Below are 19598 nucleotides of genomic sequence, written 5' to 3' on the forward strand. Positions count from 1 at the left end.
AACCAGAATTTGGAAATTGAAATAAGAATACCCTTTATTTTTTATTCTTTTTAAAATTGAAGTATAGTTGATATACAACGGTGTGTTAGTTTCTGGTGTACCATGTAGTGATTCAGTTATACATATATATATTCTTTTCCATATTCTTTTTCATTATAGATTATTACAAAACATTGAATATAGTTCACTGTGCTTCCAGTAGGGCCTTGTTTATTCTACTTTTTTATTCAAGTATAGTTGATTTACAATGTTAGTTTCAGGTGTATGGCAAAGTGATTCAGTTGTACATATATGTACATATATATACATATATTTTCAGATTTTTTCCATTATGTTATTGTAAGAAATTGAATATAGTTTCCTGTACTATAAGTAGGTTATTGTTGTTTATCTGTTTCATACATTGTAGAGTGTGTCTGTTAATCACAAACTCCTAATTTATCCCACTCCTCTTTACTTTTTGGTAACCGTAGTATATTTTCTATGTCTGTATGTTTCCAGTTTTATAATAAATAAGTTCATTTGTATCATTTTTTAGATTCCACACATAAGTGATATATGATACTTGTCTTTCTCTGTCTGACTTACTTCACGTAGTATGATAATCTCTAGGTCTATCGATGTTGCTACAAATAGCAATATTTCATTTTTATGGTTGAATAGTATTCCATTGCATATATACATCTTCTTTACCCATTCATCTGTCTGTGGACATTTAGGTTGCTTCCATGTTGACTATTGTAAATAGTGCTGTTGTGAACATTGGGGTGCACGCACCTTTTTGAATTAGAGTTTTCTCCAGATATATGCCTAGGAGTGGGATTGATGTATCATATGGTAACTCTATAAAATACCCTTTACAGTAACATAAAAACATATGAAATGCAGACTGGCCTCATTTTGTATGGTGTCATCTTCACTGAAACTCATTCAAATAGGAACTTTGCACAGCTCTATGGTAACTGAGATTATAATTAGAATACATTTAACAAAAGCTGTGCACTGAAAACTGCTGAAATATAAAATATTTAAGAAATATATTGATAAATCATGTTTGTTAAGTGAAAGACTTAATATTGTTAAGTTGATACTTTTCCCCAAATTGGTCTATAAATCCAATAAATACAACTTCTTTAAAAATCCTAGGAGACCATTTTTATTGATGTTGTTGTAAAACTTACAGGTTGATTCTAGAATTCTATGGACATGTCAGTGACCTAGAAAAAAACAAAATTTTGAAAAAGAAGTTCAAAGACTTATACTACCAGTTTTTAAAATTTACTATAATTCTACAAAACTGTGTCATATTGGAGTAAATGCATCAGTGCATCAGACAAGGTAGTCCAGAAATCAGCTTATGAATATATGGCAGTTGATTTTTGAAAAATTTACTATGATAATTGAATAGGGAAGCAGATCATTTCAGTATCGTTGAAACAGTTCAAGTCTGTGGGAAAATTATCCTTGATTCTCATCCCACACCATATACAAAAAACTCAAAATTCATCACATACATAAACAAATGAACTAAAACTATAGAACTTTTTGAAGAAATTATAATTAGAATATCTCCACTTTTGATTATTTGAAGATTTCTTACAAAAGACACTAAAAGCTTGGAATCTAGAAGAAAAAAGTTGATAAATTGAAAGTGTAATTAAAATCTGTTTTTTGAAGGCATCTGTTTTTTGAAACAGTTAAGAAACTGAAAAAGCAAGCCATAGATTGGGAGGAAATACTTTAAAAGCAGAGGTGTTTTGATCATCACCTCTGATGATCAAGGGCTTGTAACTAGAATGCACAGATAACTCCAATACCTAAATAACATGAAAATTAACAGCTCAAGTTTTGGAAAAAAAAAAACAAAAAACAGGCAAAAGTTTTGAACAGAAACTTCTCCAAGGAGGATAAATGAGTGGTATATAAACACAAGAAAAGATGCTGTAATACCTCAACAAGTTACCACCACAAGTCCACTAGAATGGCTAAAATGAAAAACACTGACACTACCAAGTGCTGACAGTAGTGTGGAGTAACTGAAAATGCCATATATTGCTTGGCTTATGGGAGTGAAAAATGGTGTAGCCACTTTGGAAAATAGTTTAGCAGTTTCTTATCAAGTTATGCATACACTTACCTTTTCAAGAATTTTACTCCTATGTGTTAATAAAAGTGAAATGAAGATATAGGTCCACACTAACACATACTTGTGATTGTTCATTGTAGATTTACCAATAATTGCCCCAAACTGGAAAGAACTCATTTTGGTCAGTTAGTGAATTAATAGACAAAGCATGGTATTTCCATACAATGGAATTTACCATTCATCAGTAGAAAAGAATGAAATACTGATATAAAACAACAAAGAAAGCATCATGATGGATGAAAGTAGCCAGACACAAAAGACTCTATACCATGTGAATCCATTTATGTGGATTTCTGGGAAAAAAATACAAATCACTGTGATAGAAAACAAATCACTGGTTACCATGGGGTTTTGGGTTACAGGATATACTTAAAATGAGCACAAGTGTACTTATAAGGGAGATAAAAATGTTTTATGTATTTATTTTCATGTTGGTAACATAACATATATTTGTTAAATCATATTGAAATGTACTTAAGTGTCAGTGGGCCAAAATCTAATAATTTCTTGACAATCTACTATTGTTTGCTTTATGTTTTTTATTTTATTTTATAGCTATAAACATTCCAAACCACCACTGTCCAGTAGAATTTTCTGCCATAAAAAAAATGCTTTGTATCTCTACTGTCCAGTGTGATGGCCACTAGCTACATGTTTCTAGTGAGTACTTGAAATAATAGCTAGTGTGACTGAAAACAAATTTTCAATTTTATTTAATTGTAACTTACTTTAATTTCAATAGCACAGACATAGATAATAATTTGTATTGTGTCAACAGCTATACTTGGGATCTAAATATATTGTTTATTTTTTTTTCCTGACTTTCACTCATGTTCACTTGTCTTCTAATGTGTTAGATTATCTTTAGTTGTGAGATCAATACTTGATTTTCATCTATGCAGCTTGTATGGGCTTAATCAATTAAGTCAGAGATCTCTTCTTGTACAGGTGATTTTTTTAACCTACTTTTGTCAAGGTGAATTTTGTTTACTTCTGCTGAGATTCAGAATTTACCTCTGTCTCGGAACATACAACTTCAATCATCCTTGAAGGTCCTGGCTTAAATTAAGAATTACAGTTAAAGCAACAACAACTCTTTGAAACTAGCTTAAGATTCTTTATCCCTATTATAGTGTTATTTGGAACTATTCTTAAAAATTTTAATCTTTGTAGATGTTTCCTCTTACCTGTATTTCCAAGAGCTACTCTGTATGCTGAGATTTTCTCTCATGGGAAAGAATCAGTGAGGCATTTATAACTGTCCTGTTTTATACCTTTTCTCATTTCTTTCTGTGGGGACTCCAGCCTTCTGAGTAAGAGATTATGCATACTAATTCATCCTGTCCACCTATGCCACAGACCACTGGATCATTTCTGTAGTTATAGCAACTCATTTAGAGACCTGTTCATGTCATTTCTAATTAAAAAAGATACCATCTTTCATAGAATAAAATTGTTCTGAAGGACCAAGAGTAGAGGCTGTGTTCTGTTTTGTTTTACACTATTCTGTATTTCATTTGATTCTTTATAGATAATGGTTGACTATAGTTATGGAAACATCACTTCTTGATGAGTAACTTTGCTTAACTATTTTGATGCCTAGAATATTTGCATTCAGGAATACTTTGACTTAACCTTGAAATAAATTATTAGACTTTCAAATGTTTATTTTTATGAAATTTTTTAATACGTACCATTTATTTCTCAGTCCCTGAAAATTTATTCAAGAAGGTGAGAGTAGAGACAAGAAATGCGTTATATTCAGAGTTGGTATAATGTTTAGGGATGGAGTAAGAATCAGGAATGGTTGAGGGTCAGGTCTGGGGAAAAGGGTGAGTTGACAGTGAGGGGTGTTGTTTTATATTTTGAAACAGGCATTTTGGATTAGCTGAGTGAAAAAAAAAGCCGTTTCAAAATTTTCTACTATGGCTCAAGACGGCTGAGGAGGACAAGGCTACCTAGCCCATAGGGGTTATGCATCCCTTGAATTGTGTTCTAATCCGCTCATAAAGCTCCGAGGCAAACAGATGGGTGAACAGCAGTGTCCTGGTCCTGGGACCAAGAGGCATGCTGTCTAACTTCTCAACTCTTTGAACTTGAACCACTCCTGCTAATCATGACTGATTTGGTACTCTGAAGGGGCCATTACTGATGGCTATTCTGATTAATGCTGTATGGTGTAGCAGTAGTTCCAATTTCCTGTGACTTCCCATCTGGGTAAATAGCTGTCATCATTAGGTAATGGCTGCCTTGCTAGGCTATCAAGTTACTAAGCAGTGACTACAATCTAGTGCTGTTTTAAAATGATTTAATAATTAGTTAATGATTTTTTCTTTTGTACTGCTAGAAGAACAGCAATTTAAAGTATCCTCATTTTGTCTTCTGTTTCCTCACTCTTTGATATTTTTGTATTCCCTTACTGATATAGTATACCATTTTAAGAATAAAATCATGGAGTAGCTAATGGCCACTGTAATTTAACTGTCATGATTGTCTTTCATAATTGGAATATAACCCATGAAACTCTTGATTTTTTTTTTCTTCTTTTGTGCATAATTTCAGGGGTGTAGGAGGCCTGGGAACAATAAGGAATGAAGTTTTATACTACATTTCAGGAAAGAATATAGACTGGCTTGTGGGATTAGGAACTCTAGTGACACTCTGTACTAATCCAAGTGGTGGAGAGTATCAGGAGTTGGGGATATATAAGCCCATTTACCAAAATGTTAGATCCTCCTGCACCAAAGGAGTTATGGGTCAAAGTTACTGCATTATGTGAGTTTTACATAATGTTGACTTCAGACTTCCTGAAGAAATCACCATATAACCATTGCTGAAGCAAAGATAAATTTATTGCTTACTGTAGAAAAAGCAAAATTTATTGCTTACCTACACTGACAGACTCCTAGTAGCATCTCTGAAGAGGAGGTTCAAAGACAGAATATTTCCAACTATTGGGCAGTCTGATTTGATGAAGCTCTTTTTATATGAAATACTGAATATGGTTGAGAAAATTTCATGATGTAATAAAAAAAAAAGTCACAAAGATGATAGAGAGTTCCCATATAGTTCCCATATACCCTACAACCAGTTTCCCCTGTTGGTAACTTCTTAGATTTGAATGATAACATTTGTCACACCTAATGAACTAGTATTGATACGTTATTATTAACTGAAGTCTGTATTTTATTCAGAGTTCTTTAGTTTCTTTTTTTTATCTAATGTTCTTTTTCTGTCACAGGATTCCACCAAGGATACTTTATTTTACTTATTGTGTCTCCTTAGGCTCCTCTTGGCTGTGGCAGTTTCTCAGACTTCACTTATCTTCATAATTTTGAGAATCTTGAGTATTGGTCAGAAATTTTGTGGAGTACAACTCAATTGGGATTTGCTGATGTTTCCCTCATAATTAGACTGGGGTTATGGGTTTTAGGAGGAAGACCACAGAGGTAAAGTGCCAGTCCCATCATAACATATCAAGGATACCTGGTATCAGCATGACACCAGTGTTGGTGTAAACCCTGATCACCTGGCTGAGGTAGTGTTTTTCAGGTTTCTCTACTGTAAAGTTACTCTTTTTTCCCTCTCTCTATTTATACTGTACTCTGAAATAGTCACTGTGTTCAGTCCCCACTTAAGGGGTGGAGGTTAATGCTCTACCTCCTTCAAGGGGCAGCGTCACATAAATTATTCAGAATATGGAATTCTGCACAGAAGATTGTCTATTCTCCCCCATTAAAAAAACCCAATTATTCATTTATACCAATGTGAACTCATTGATAAATTTATTTTATACTTTGGGTTACAATACAATAATAAAACATTGATGTTTTTACTATATTTTCCTAGTTCTTATCTTGCTTTTCTAAATGCATGGCCTATAGATTTTCTTGGCACTAGTCTCGATTTCTCCAGCCTCCTTTCTTGCCACTCGTTTACTTATCAACTCAATGGAATTATATGAAGTACTCCAGGACAGCCATGTTATTTCTTCCCTGTGCCTTAGTACTTTCTCTTTACTTTGCCTGATGTGTTATTCCCTTTTGCATGTAGTTCTTTAACTTCTGTGTATTCCTTTGGACTCAAGCCAGCATCATTGGGAAGCCATCCCTGACACCTTCCATATGAATACTCCCACTTAGAACACTTTTATCACTCTTGTGGATTTCTTTTCAACACTTACTAAATATATTTTGAATTATTGCTTTGCTGTATAGTCTTTTATCAACCGTGAGGAGATCCACAGAATAGGTCTATCTTAATAATTCTTGTATCTTTTGTGAGTAGGTATATAAACTGCATAGTTATTCATCTATGATTCCAAAACTGAAAATTCCACAAGAACTCTTAAAATCAAAAGTTTTTCTTACTCATTTCGTGACAGAACTTGACCTGACCTGAACTTTTTTGACAGCACAATTTTACTTGAATACCCAAGCTGATGAGAGACTATTAGTAGTCCTTATTTATACCACAGTTTTGCTCTAGAAATGTTGTATTTGACTATCAAGTACTAACCCAGACTTCACTGAGGATATTAGAATATATGATATATGCACCACATTACCTCTGTAAATTTCAAAAATTCTGAATTTTTAAATGCTTAGGACCCTAACAGTTTTGGATTATGGATTGTGTCCATGTGTTATGTTCTCATAAAATGTTAATATATTTGAATTTCAATAGTATAACAAAAAGAGACTTTTAGCCAGTCCTATAGAAAGATAAAACGACCACACAATATCTGAAACCAAATGGCTGAATTTATTACTTAGTTAAGTAATAAAGTGCTATGTTGGTTAGATCTAGTCTCTGAACAAAATAACTGATTTTGTGTGGGTTTTTCTGGGAAGCATTCTTTTGAAGTTGTGTTGTTTACAGCAGAGGGAGTAGGTTAACACAGGCTTAAGTGCTCACTGGAGTGAATCTGCTGCCTATTGGCTGACCTTCAAAGCCTGCGGCTGATACTGATCTTGGGCTTATAGAGGCATGTTCACTAAAGCTTGGTGTCCTTGATTGATTACATAGGTTAAAAATCAGTCCTAGGTTATAGAACTGATGTTAATTTGATTAAACAGGATTAAAACCTCATCTGCCAGATCTGCCTTAATGACTGGTGGTCTTTTTCTGGAAACATGGGGACACTTTTTAAAAATTCTCAATGCACACGACACTAAAATAACTTTGTTCTTGTGAAGTATATTTTTAAGAACCTTCTTGAAAACCAAGAATCTGCTCATAACATCTTTTTTAATACCAAATTGATGAAATAATTCCTCACTTTTATACACTCAAATGTGTAAATGGATGATACTTGCATATGGAGGCTTTGGCCAAAGTTTTAGTAAAAATTTCGATTATTTGGTCAGAACTTCTAAGGTCCCCCCCTTTTAAAAAGCATTTAGACCTATAACAGAAGATGTTCCATTCTTCCAATTTGCTTGTGATAACGGTTTCATTACTATCTTGGATTTATTTGCTGTAGTAGAAATTCTCGTAGACTTAGAGCAATCAAATCTGTGCTGAATTATTTCTTTTAACAGCAAGGGAATCTCTGGTGTTCCTGGTATCACACACTCAATTAGAACTTGTGGCATATTTTCTAAACTCAAAAGGACACGTGTTACACCTTTGAGGTGTAGATGAAATGGCTAGGAGAGGGGAGGACATGAGGTGGCATTACCAACGTGTGCATTTCAGTGAAAATATTAAATAAGGCATCTTTAAAGGATTTTGAAACATTCAGTACTATAAAATTGTTGCTTTTTTACTAATGTGGTCTCAGTATCTCCTGATGTCAAACCATGGACAGGAAGATGAAAGACTGCCAAGGGAATATAAAGTTTTTATTTAATTACGTAAGATAAAATTTTGAAATAGTTTAAAAATCTGTGTGGCGGGAAAGGGTTTTATTTCTTATATTTTTCATTTTTCTTTCCTATTTATTGACTACTGCTGGAGGGGAAAAGGCATATGGTAAGAAAGAGTAAAATAAAAATTTATGTGTGGTTAATCTATGGTCATTGTGTTTTGAAGTGGTCATGTTACAAAAGGATGGTTTGATTTGTAGATGTTCACTTCTGATGAGTCTGAAAGACTTCTGTCTGCCTCATTAAAAGGAGTCTGGAAGGCACTCAGAACTTTAAGGACACTGTGACACTTCTTCAGAACTCGAGAGGGAGGGCAGAAAAGGAGAAAAAGGCCACTGATGCTGGGGGGGTGAGAGGGAAGAAACCCCGAGTTCTAGCTCAGTGAACTTTGAATTAAAAGGTGAATAAGCAAGAAGAGAAAATAAATGTTTTGCACCATCTACTGGACTCTGCACATATTAGTGATTGACTAACAGGAGATTTGGTTGCTTTCCAGAGTGTGCTTTTCCTGACTGCCTTCCCCTGTATTGCTTTTCTTCTGCATGGATAGCTCTTCCTCCAGCTCATTTGCATCTGTTAGTGCCTATGTCATCATTTCAGAAAGCCATGTCCACTCCACGTTAAGCAGTGCTCTCCCAGTGAGCCATTACTCTTTCCTTCACAGCACTTATACTACCATACATAGTATCTTGTGCAGTTTTTAGTTTTTTGTTGATTATCTGGCTCTCCCAACTGAGGATACTCCATGAAGGTCCGGTGGATGGTTAAGTCACCTCATACTTGGTTGTAAAAGCTGATAGGCTTTTAATACTACATAATAGTTTGTTTCTGCACACCTCTTCTTAATTTCATGTTCAGTGATGTCACATTAGTAGCTTAAAATCAATTGTTTATACAATCAAGTATGAGCTTGCACCAGCAGACCCCTGGACCTTTGTGGAGTATCGTCTTTTGGGAGAGCTAGATAATGAACAAAAAATTAACAAGCGATGACAGAGTATTTATACCATGGAAACTGGCAAGTGCTACAAAGCAAAGCTTTCCTTTCCCTAGAGGGTTAATTGTTAATTGGTTACCAGCACATGACTGGTAAGGAAAAGGTTTGTATTGATTCCCGATTACTCTTGGGTCCCAGCACAGTGGCTGGCGTGTAGCAATGCTCAATAAATACAGTTGAATGAATGCACAGCAAATTGAGAGGTTACAATTATTTTCAGCTGCAACATGTCTATTTTTCTTAGATTCTAGGAATCGTTTTTAGCAAGTTCAGTGACTGTTAATTTTCATTTGACAATAAACAGGTAGTAAACAACACAGTATACTTTAAAAATATTTTCCTTATTTTTGTACTTTTAATATTATTTACTACAGAGGATTTTTTTGAAGGGGTTGATACACATTCACAATAGCTTTGAATCTATTAATTTCTCTGGAATATTGGGAATAACATTATTCAGGTTAACTGAGTGAGGAAAAAAAATCAGTTCTCTGCCATGTTTAGTTAGGCAGGTATTTATAAAGAGTAGTGACCCAGTGAGTCAAGTGATTGGATCCGAATTCTCATTCCATTGCTAACCAATTTTGTGGCTTTAAGCAAGTCATCACACTTTTCAGAGTAAGTCATTTCCCTCATCTCTAAAGTCTCTAAAATGATAAGGATGTCTAAGTTTCTTTTGGTTTTAAGGTCCTATATTTAATCGTCTTTGCTGGTATATTTGTTATTTTTTACAAAGCAATGAAAACCTGTATCTAAAAATTAATGTGAATTTATATTCTGGGCATTTCTTCTTGCCGTTTATTAATTATACCTAATTACGCATGTATATTTCATATCTGTGGGAGATATATATATATATATTGCTTCTCTGTACTGTATGTGATAGGCTTTGATATCTTAATGCCCTTTTTAATCCTTCTTTTTCTTTTTCTTCCAGAATTTGAAACCTCCCTTTTCCTCAGACTTCCCAGTATTTATCTTTACCCTCTTTGGTCTGTTTTCTACCAAACTTGCTTGCAGAACCCATGATTAGGCCCCCTCTGTTCATTATCATCTACCTTTTAATTTCTTTTTTAAATATGTTATTTATTTTTATGGCCTTTTGTATGGAATTATGGAATTGTGTTTATCAAAATGTTCTTTTAGTGTGTTCTTTTAAAAGTAATTACGGTAGGTGGCAAACTGTCCAAGCTTGCAGCATTGTACTTTGTTATAAAATTATCCTACTTCAATGCAAATCTAAATTTCTTAGTGTTCCAAACATGAAAATGCTTCTTTATTTTTTTTTACCCAGGTATGAAATGTAGCACAAACCAGTGCTTTGATGGGAAACCTTTTCAATATTTTATTTGATATTTCATTTGGAGCATAGAACAGCTCATTTATTTTCCTTTTTAAAAAGAATCCTATAGATCTTCTTAGAGCAGTTTGAAATTTTATGCTTAAAAATAAGTTCCAAACATCCTTGCTGCTCCTGCATAATAAAGAAAGTTAGATGATTGTGCTTACACATTTTGGACATTGACTGCATAAGGGATACAGAAATGGTTTGTTGTCTTCATCTTCCTTCTTTTGCCTCACTGTTTTTGTCTTTGTAGCTTTCATCATCCTCCATTGGTTTAGCCACTTGGCTATCATGCTTTCTGTTTATTTCACATAGTCCCTTAGTTTCTATTTTAGATTGAATTTTTTTGTGGTTATTGTATACCCAGGTGCTTACAGAAAGCCCTTATAATCAGATTTCCTTATTAATGAAGCACTAAGAGTGCTAATTGTATGCATAGAACTATTAAAAGTCCTTTACAAATATTAACATTAATTCTTACAACTGGACCAAGAGGTAGGTACTTCTGTTAATACCGTTTTAAACAGAGAAAAACTGAAGTGAGGATAAATTAAGTAACTAGCCCCAAAACAGGTTAGTAATGGCAGAGCTAAGACTTGAACTCAGGCTGTTTGTTTCCACAGCTCAAGTTTTTACACTATACTGTCTAGTTTTTAAAGATACTGTATTGAATTAAATTAATAAAAAATCCAGGAAAAAAGTTTTTGAAGAAATGGAAATTTCAGTATTTTGAAATTTTATGTGTTTCACCCAGCATGATTGATCTCTTTCTCTTACATGAAATCCACAGCATTCCCTTTAAAAAGACTGAATGCCAGGGCATATGACTACCTTTGTTGTAAGTGATTTCCCCCTTTATTTTATTAATACCTGTCCTTTTGCATATTGAATAGTAGACATTTTAAATGGTAAGAAGTCCTATTATAAAATACTGAATTGATTTTTTGAAACTGTGGTATTATATCAGTGCTGTATAAGCAGAAGAAATGTTTAGAGAAGGTTATTGTCTTGGTAAATAGCTTTAGAATATATACAGTACAAACCAAACAGCTTGTGATGGGAAGAGATATAAATATAGTGTCACTAAATGACATTGTTGGCTAATCTAAAATTTTAAGGATTTTAGTTTTTGAATTATCTGAAAATTAATGACTAGCATGTCATTCCCACTGAAGAAAATAGGAAACCTGGGATCCTAATTATCTCTCAAATAACTACTCACTTACAGTAGGATTATTTTGTATTTTTATCTTTTTTAAAATAATAGTGTATATTAACAATTTGATGAAAATCCTCCAAGGGCAAAATGCTCCACTTTCCTTGCCCTATATAATGAATACAGTATTGTGCATCCAACTGGGAACAGAATAAATACTAAAATTAAATAGCTCCAAAAGGGAGAGTAAATGTCCCAAGGATAAATATTTGGTTATTGGCAGAGTATGACAGAGACAGAACAGAAAAGGATTCTGTTTCAGAGGTTGTAAACCCTAATTCCATCACCTGTTGGTATATGAGTTTGGAAAAATTGATTTCTCTTCAACAAAATGTGAATACTTGATTCATTTGTTTATCAAATAATTATTGATAATCAACTCCACATCATTCATGTTAGAATATTGTATTACAGAAATGAATAAAAATAGTTCCTTCTTTCTTAGAACTTCTAGATGAACATAAGCAATTAAAAGTAAATAAATACTGCAATAAACGGGTTTAGAGATACCCTCAGGAGAATAAGAAAAGGTGAGCCTTGTTATAAATTGAGATTAATCAATATTTGTACAATAAATTGTTTTCTGAGATTTACTCCTCTTACATCCTCATCATAATCATATTTTTAGATTTTGATGTTCTGGGGTATTACAGCTAATTTAGTAAATATTTTAACTCTGCAGTGTGTGCAGTATCACATACATTTTTCTACCACTGAACTCTGTATTCCTGTAAGTAAAATGAGACTCTAATAGAGTATTTATATATTATTAAAATGGGCAGAGAAAAATGAATAGACCTTTTTCCAGAGAAGACATACAGATGGATAACAGGCACATGAAAAGATGCTCAATATTATCAAAACTGCAATGTGGTATCACACCACTCCTGTCAAAATGGCTATCATCAAAAAGACAACAAATAACAACTGTTGGTGAGACTGTAGAGAAAAGGGAAGCGTTATTTGTGGGATTTTAATTGGTGCAGCCACTGTGGAAAACAGTATGGAGTTTCCTAAAAAATTGAAAATAGAACTTCTGTATGATCCAACATTTTTACTTCTGGATATTTACTCAAAGATAACAAAAACACTAATTGAAAAGATATATGTACACCAATGTTGATTGTAGCATTATTTACAATTGCTGAGATATGGAAGCCACCTAAGTGTTCATGGCTGGATGAATGGCTAAAGATGTATTATACATATAAGGGAATATTACTCAGCCATAAAAATGACATAGTGACATTTGCAATAGCATGGATGGATTGCAAGGGTATTAGGCTAAATGAAATATAGCAGACAGAGAAAGAGAATTATTGCTTGACTCACTTATATATACAATCTAAAAAAACCAAAGCAACAAAAACACTCAGATATTGCCAGAAGGGAGGTGGGGATAGGGTTGGGCAAAATAGATGAAGGGGATTAAGAGGTACAAACTTCCAGTTATGATAAAAAAGTCATGGGGATGTGCTATACAGTATAAGAAATATGGTTTATAATATGGTTAGTAATATTGTAATAACTTTATATGAGATCATGTAGTTACTAGACTTGCAATTGTGATCATTTCATAATGTATGCAAATATAAAATTATTAAGTAATACACCTGCAACTAACATAATATTTTGTGAACTATATTTTAATAAAAACAAAATTTTAAATAAAAACTAAAAATCTTTTTTTTTCAATATAGTAGTTTTTAAGACCAAAAAGCTTGAGAACAGCTCTCTTAAATAAGACAATGGAACTCATAACCCATGCAATTTTGGGTTTTTTGTAGCTAAAAAATTACCTTAATGAAATGGCCAAGTTATCACTTACCGCTGCACAGATGCCCAAGTAAGGGTGTGAATAAATAGTATATGGTAAAAATAACATGTACAATGTACGTATTAGATATAGGAAAATCTAGCCAGTAAGCTACAATAATTAGTAAATCTACTCAACTGAATCTAAATTAAAAGAGACCAATAATAATTCATACTTTGGTTATAATCATGAAGAGAATATTCCTACCATTCTTGAATCAGTACAAATGTACTGGTAATCCCAGAGCATCTCTCTTGCTTCACTGGCCTAAACAAAACTGCGTGATTTAGTAAATGAAGGTTTCACTGCAATCCAAGATATGTGATAAAGGTTGAGTTGGCTTATCTTATCCTCACTCCTCTCTACCTGTTCCCTCCACATCTTGCCCGTTTTAAATTTTCCAAGCCTTGGACACCTTCGAGTCTATAAATGTATGTTGGATACTCTGAAATAGTAATATTATTCCTTTTTCCAACACAGGGCAATTTTGCATAATGAAACCAACACACTTAGACTCTTTTTACATATTCAAATAGGAGAGAGCTGAATTTAACCATATTATTTCAGAGAGGCCTAAGGTTTTTTTAACCTTTAGTTTACCAGTAGAGCATTCTGGGAACTAGAAAAGAAATGGAAGACACTTTAAAAATCACCCTAGAAAAGAGCAGATGAATGTAATGAGAAGATATGAAATGATAAATTTCTGGGAAAAAAAAATCTTGATTTGTTTCCACTTAATTCTAAGATGAGAAAAAAATTTTAAAGGATAGTTATATGGTGAAAACGATACTGGAATCAGGAAAGTAGTCAAAGATCATATACTTCTTTTAAATATGGACCTGAAAAGATTGCTTGAAGCAGTTACTTTGAAATAGTAATAATCAACTGGATTCACCTTTAAAAGGAAAAGTATTCTTTAAGACATCTCTAAGGTTGGTGTTAGAAGAGGAAAGGTCAGTGGTTGACAAAATTATGAACCTAGTGTTACATATTATCACATGGTTTAATAAAAAGGAAGACACCTTCTTAGCCTCTTTTGATGTGGAAAAAATCTTTGATTCTCCCTGGTGCTGGTTTTTCTGTTCAAAAGGATATTGCCTGGTGAAATTCTTAAACTTCTTTTTCCTCACCTTTTCTTTGAAGTATTCTTTACATGTTAAAAATGATCCTATAATATTCCAAAGCACTTATTTTAAGCATCCAAATTATGAATGTAGTTTTTATAGTAAATTTAATGACTAAAGGAGGGGGCTTCCCAAATTTGTAAAATTGTAGATGCTGGGAAGACCCTTAATTGGTTAATGTTTTTTTGAAACCTCATTTTATTACTATTACATATGCTGTTACTGTTATTCCAAGGAAAATCCGAAATTTAGGGAAATCATTTGGGTTAAAACTTTATTAAAAATTTTGGGAAAGACATTACATAGAGCTGAAAATTTTCAAGACTTTCAATAAGAGGATGTAAGTACATGCTCTCAAGTTTTAGTTGGCCTAAATATCATATTGGGGTCAATTCCAGTGATCTCTCATTGGCCGTTCATACGAAATGGGAATAGGATGGATTTCAAATTTGTATTTAGAAGAGAATTTGACACAGATGGCCCTCGGGTTAACCTTAAGAAAAAGCAATGGCAGATAGAGGGCAGCCACAGAGAGAGGAGTATATCTGTAGCATTTGAAGAGCTTTCAAGCTGTACTCACCTTGGCTTCTCCTGCCATTCTGTGGCTGACAGACTCTAGGGTAGTCACCTTCCTGATAGCTGTGCCTTTATATAAACTCCTTCCCTTGAGTGTGGGTGAAACCCGAGATTTACTTCTAACCAATAGAATATGAAAAAGGTGTTGGTATTTCATTTCCATGATTATGCTACGTTGCATAAGACTCCATTTTGCTAGCTGACTCACTCTATGAACTCTTGCATTCCTAGAAGTAGTAAATGGCCATGTTGGGAAGACCACAGGGCAAGGAATAGAGGATGATCTCTAGGTGATGGCTAGCAAGAAGCCTAACTTTAAGGAAATATATTCTGCCAGCCACCTAAGTGATTGTGGAAGCTTATACTTCTTTAGTAAGGACTCTAGATAAAGAACTGATACCAGAAGAAACTTGGATTGCTGCCTTGTAAAACCCTAAGCAGAATACCCACTAGCCTGGACTCCTGACCCAGAGAAAGTTTGGTATAATAAATGCGTGTTGTTTTAATTCTTTAAATTTGTGGTAGTTTGTCACTTAACACTAGTTTACTAATATACATCCCCATTTAGATTTAAGAAATATTTCTGTACCAAAATTTGATTATAATAGTTTAAGGTATTTTATTTAATTCACTGACTAAATTGTTACTATAAAAAAATAATTCTCTGCATATCATTTGAGAACTTGTTGCAAAATGACTGACCCGTCCTCATGAATAGACAGTGAGGTAGAATTGGATTTTAACAACACATGCTTCCCTAAAGCATTTTGTGATCATATCAAATTCCTGTATTTTTGCTACCAGAAGTTTTTGTATATCCGTATGCAGTGTGCTGCTCTAGGGGTTTGAGATCACATTTAGACAGAGGAAGAGGGAAGAGAATAAAAATAAGGAATGAACTTTGGCTGATGGGATTAAACCAGCATAAAATGTATAAAATTTGTACTGTTCAAGCTGGATCAACTGACTTGTATGAGTAGGAACACAATTACATATTCAGGATGTACATTGTCATTAAGCGTGAAAAAAAAAGGGGGGCATTTCCTGTCAATTAAAGACTTTATTTCAAAGGGAATACCTATTTCCTTTGGAATTGAGTAACTTTGATTAGGAATTGAGATGCTATAAATTTTATTCTTCAGTGAAAACAAAATTTGGTATACACAACTGCCATCATAAAAGAGGTGGATTGCTTTAAAACTAGTGCTAAATATTCATGGAAATAATCTAGACAGATAAGAAAATAACTAGTTTTGTATGTAAGCTTTTATCCATTGATTTTAGAAGGGATTATTTTAGTAATGTGTTTAGAATTAAGAAAAATCCTGAATAAACTGGAGTTCAACAAAAAGAAATGTAAATTTGGTAAGTATTAGAATTGAAGACTGTTGAATCTCCCTTGAGCTCTGAAGTTAACCCAGACCCTAGAACAATGTAGCTCTTTCCAGGAGGCCTGGTATTCTGTTAACAGCCTCTTTTTGTTTTAAGTTTTAACAAATATAGAATTTTTTGAATTCTTATTTAATCACCTAGTTGAATTTCTTTTCAATTTCCAAGCTTTGTAGCTGAGCCTCCTTAAAGTTCATGTACAGGTTCAATCCATGACTCCTGAAAAATGCGACCTGGGAATTGTAAGAAAGAATCAAGCAGTACTTTAAGACCGTAAGATGCAGAGCCTCTTTTGCAACTGGTCTTCTTTTGACTTTGTGCTCTAATTTCTGACTGCTCAGAATGGAATTCTGGCTCTGCATATACTAGATCAGTAACCTTAGGGTGTTTCTTAACCTTTCCTGTTCTCCAAGATGATTCCACTTCCTAGTAATGCTGTGAATATTAAATGAGATACTCCACATAAAGTATAGAACTAGTATACTCTACATTGTCAATAAACATTGGTAATGTTGCTTTCCGAACAACTAGGTTATTTTGCCACCTTTTCCTAGAACCAAGTGTAATTCTCAATATTGTCTTTCTCTGCCTTGATTCCCTGGCTGTATGTTTTGATCAGTTGAGCAACCTGCCCCCCACCATTCAGGTAGCGAGTCTTCCTAGATTGTCCACCCTTCCTCTGATTGCCTAAAGTTGTATTCAGTCTCAGTTCCTTGCCGTGGACCTATGGATATGTCTAGTTGAGGGTTTATCTGAGATTCTCAGTACGTATATTCTACTCTCGATATTGTCCATAATTGACATAGTGTAGCGGATGACTTCCTGGATTGGATGTCAAATATCGTCAGTTTTAATACTGCCTGTGCCATTAATAAACTGTGTGTTTTTAAGTGAATGATTCTCAGTCTAGAATGGACATTAGAATGGCCTATGGAGTTTGCTACAAATTAAAAATTTGGAGGTCATTAACTCAGAAATTCTGATTAATAACTCTGGAGTGTGCCCAAGCTTATGAGGTTTTCATTTTGTTTTGTTTGTTTTTAAATATACCAATGAGATACTGATTCACAGCCAGGGTTCAAAACTACTTCTTCATTCACTTAAAATTTATTCAGCAAACTTACATTGAAGTCAAATTGTTAGCAGGCATTGAATATTCAATATCTAATGCCACATGATCCCTGTTTTCATCTTGCATAGAGAGGTAGCAGGTTGGGGCTTTGTCTAATTTTTACTAAGAATTTTGGCATATAGTGGATGTTTAAAAGAATATTTACCAAAGAGTATAGTAGCCCCATTTTTTCATCTATACAATGATTTTAGATTAGTATGTCTCAAACACAAGTTTTAGGCATTCTAAGAAATGCTTAAAATAGAAGGGTTCAAATTAAAAAAAATAGTAAAATAAAACTTTGAGATGTAAATAGCAATTCTTTTTTAAAAGAGATTGACAGTATATGTTAAAGGCTCTGAGAAATTCTGAATTAAATAAGTGTGTTTAGTATTTCATAAAGTTCCCAAACCCAGAACACTTTTAAAAATAATATCCTACAGGACAGTATTTTATAGATTACCTGTCTAGGAAATACTGGTTTACACCATTTTTACAGTCTCTTGTAGTTTAAGATGGCTCTGTTTCTAAGTCAATAGGAAACATCTTTGTATTGTTGGAGTGGTCAGCTGTTAGAATGCCTAGCTCTCCCATAGCTCTCTCTGAAGAAATAGCATTTGACCAACTATTTTAAACATTGTCTGACCATAATCCTGTGGTGACTCATTGATAAGAACATACACGTGACTCAAGAGGTTCCCTGTTGTAATTCGGTATTGGCCAATTAGTTTCATTCTCTAGGGAATTTGAATTAAGAAATACTGGCAGATATTTCCAGCTGAAACTTAGAGATCATTCTATAAAGCAGGGTTTGCAAACTGGTGCCGAGCACGTATCTTTCTTTGTATTGTATTCGACCGTCTGTTCATGGAGCATGCCCTGTCCAAGTGACTAGAGCTTCCCACTCCCTAGTGCTTCTGTCCATCTGCTTCATTTATTTACAGTAGATTTCTGATCCCCCAGTACACTTGTGTTTACCTCCCTTCAAGTGGAGCACATCTGAGGTCGCTGGGATGCAATTTGTAGTCTTTAGAAATAAATGGAAAAGCAGTCAAAACACTGGTAATTGGCTTGGCATTGCTGCCATTCACCTGAACTCCAGAAGAAAGAAAAAAGCAGTTTTCAGGAAAAGACAATAAAATGAAATGAACTCAACTTTGCAGTACTGATATGGTGGGCATTTTTGCTCTGCAGTTAATATGGTAAGATCAAACGCAGTAACTTACTTTATCCAAGAATTAAAAACCCTGAAGGTCATAAAGTTTGACTGATGCCTTATTTGAGTCTGACTCCCGTGCTTTTACCAGGGAAATGCTGAACTCCTATGTGAAATCTGAGTGGCAGGAGGCTGAGCAGTGCTGAGGGCAAATGGGAGAGAGACAGAGAGAGAGATAGAGGGAGGGAAGAGAGAAGGAGATGATGCGGTAGGCACTGCCACTTGTTCACATAAAAATCTTTCTTCCTTCAGTGCCTCATTCTCAGGTTTTAAGTTAGTATAACCTGCATAGAAACCGTCAGCCCATCGTTTTGTTTCTCCCCTGGCAGTGACAGCCTGCAGTTCATAGCCTGGTGAAAAGGGCTGAACTCCTCATGGTACAAGTACTTACTTTCTTTGAATTACTCCTTTAACTTGACCAGTTTTGGGTAACAGTTGTTGCATTTCCTTTTCTTTCCTATAATAGCTAAATTTTCTCACTCCCCTTTAGGCAGTTTCTTTTTCCTTTTTTTTTTGGCTAAGGAACAGTGGTTATAATTTCAAATGAAATTAATTCAGTCGCACTTTTGTTGACTCTTATGGCATCCTTTTTAGAAATAAGTGGTGGCATTGAAAGTATACTTCCACTTCATCAACTGCAGGTTACTCAGTCCTAAAAAGGCCTTTTGAAATGCTGCTACCTCTGGGGGAAGCTGATTTTCTATATTTTGGAGTATGAGGAAAAAAGGTATTATTCAAGGTACTCATTTCATAAATGCCAGAAAACAAATGCTTCTTAAACCTTTACTTTCA

This window comes from Vicugna pacos, chromosome 7, assembly GCF_048564905.1.
Source record: "Vicugna pacos chromosome 7, VicPac4, whole genome shotgun sequence".
Lineage (NCBI taxonomy): Eukaryota > Metazoa > Chordata > Mammalia > Artiodactyla > Camelidae > Vicugna > Vicugna pacos.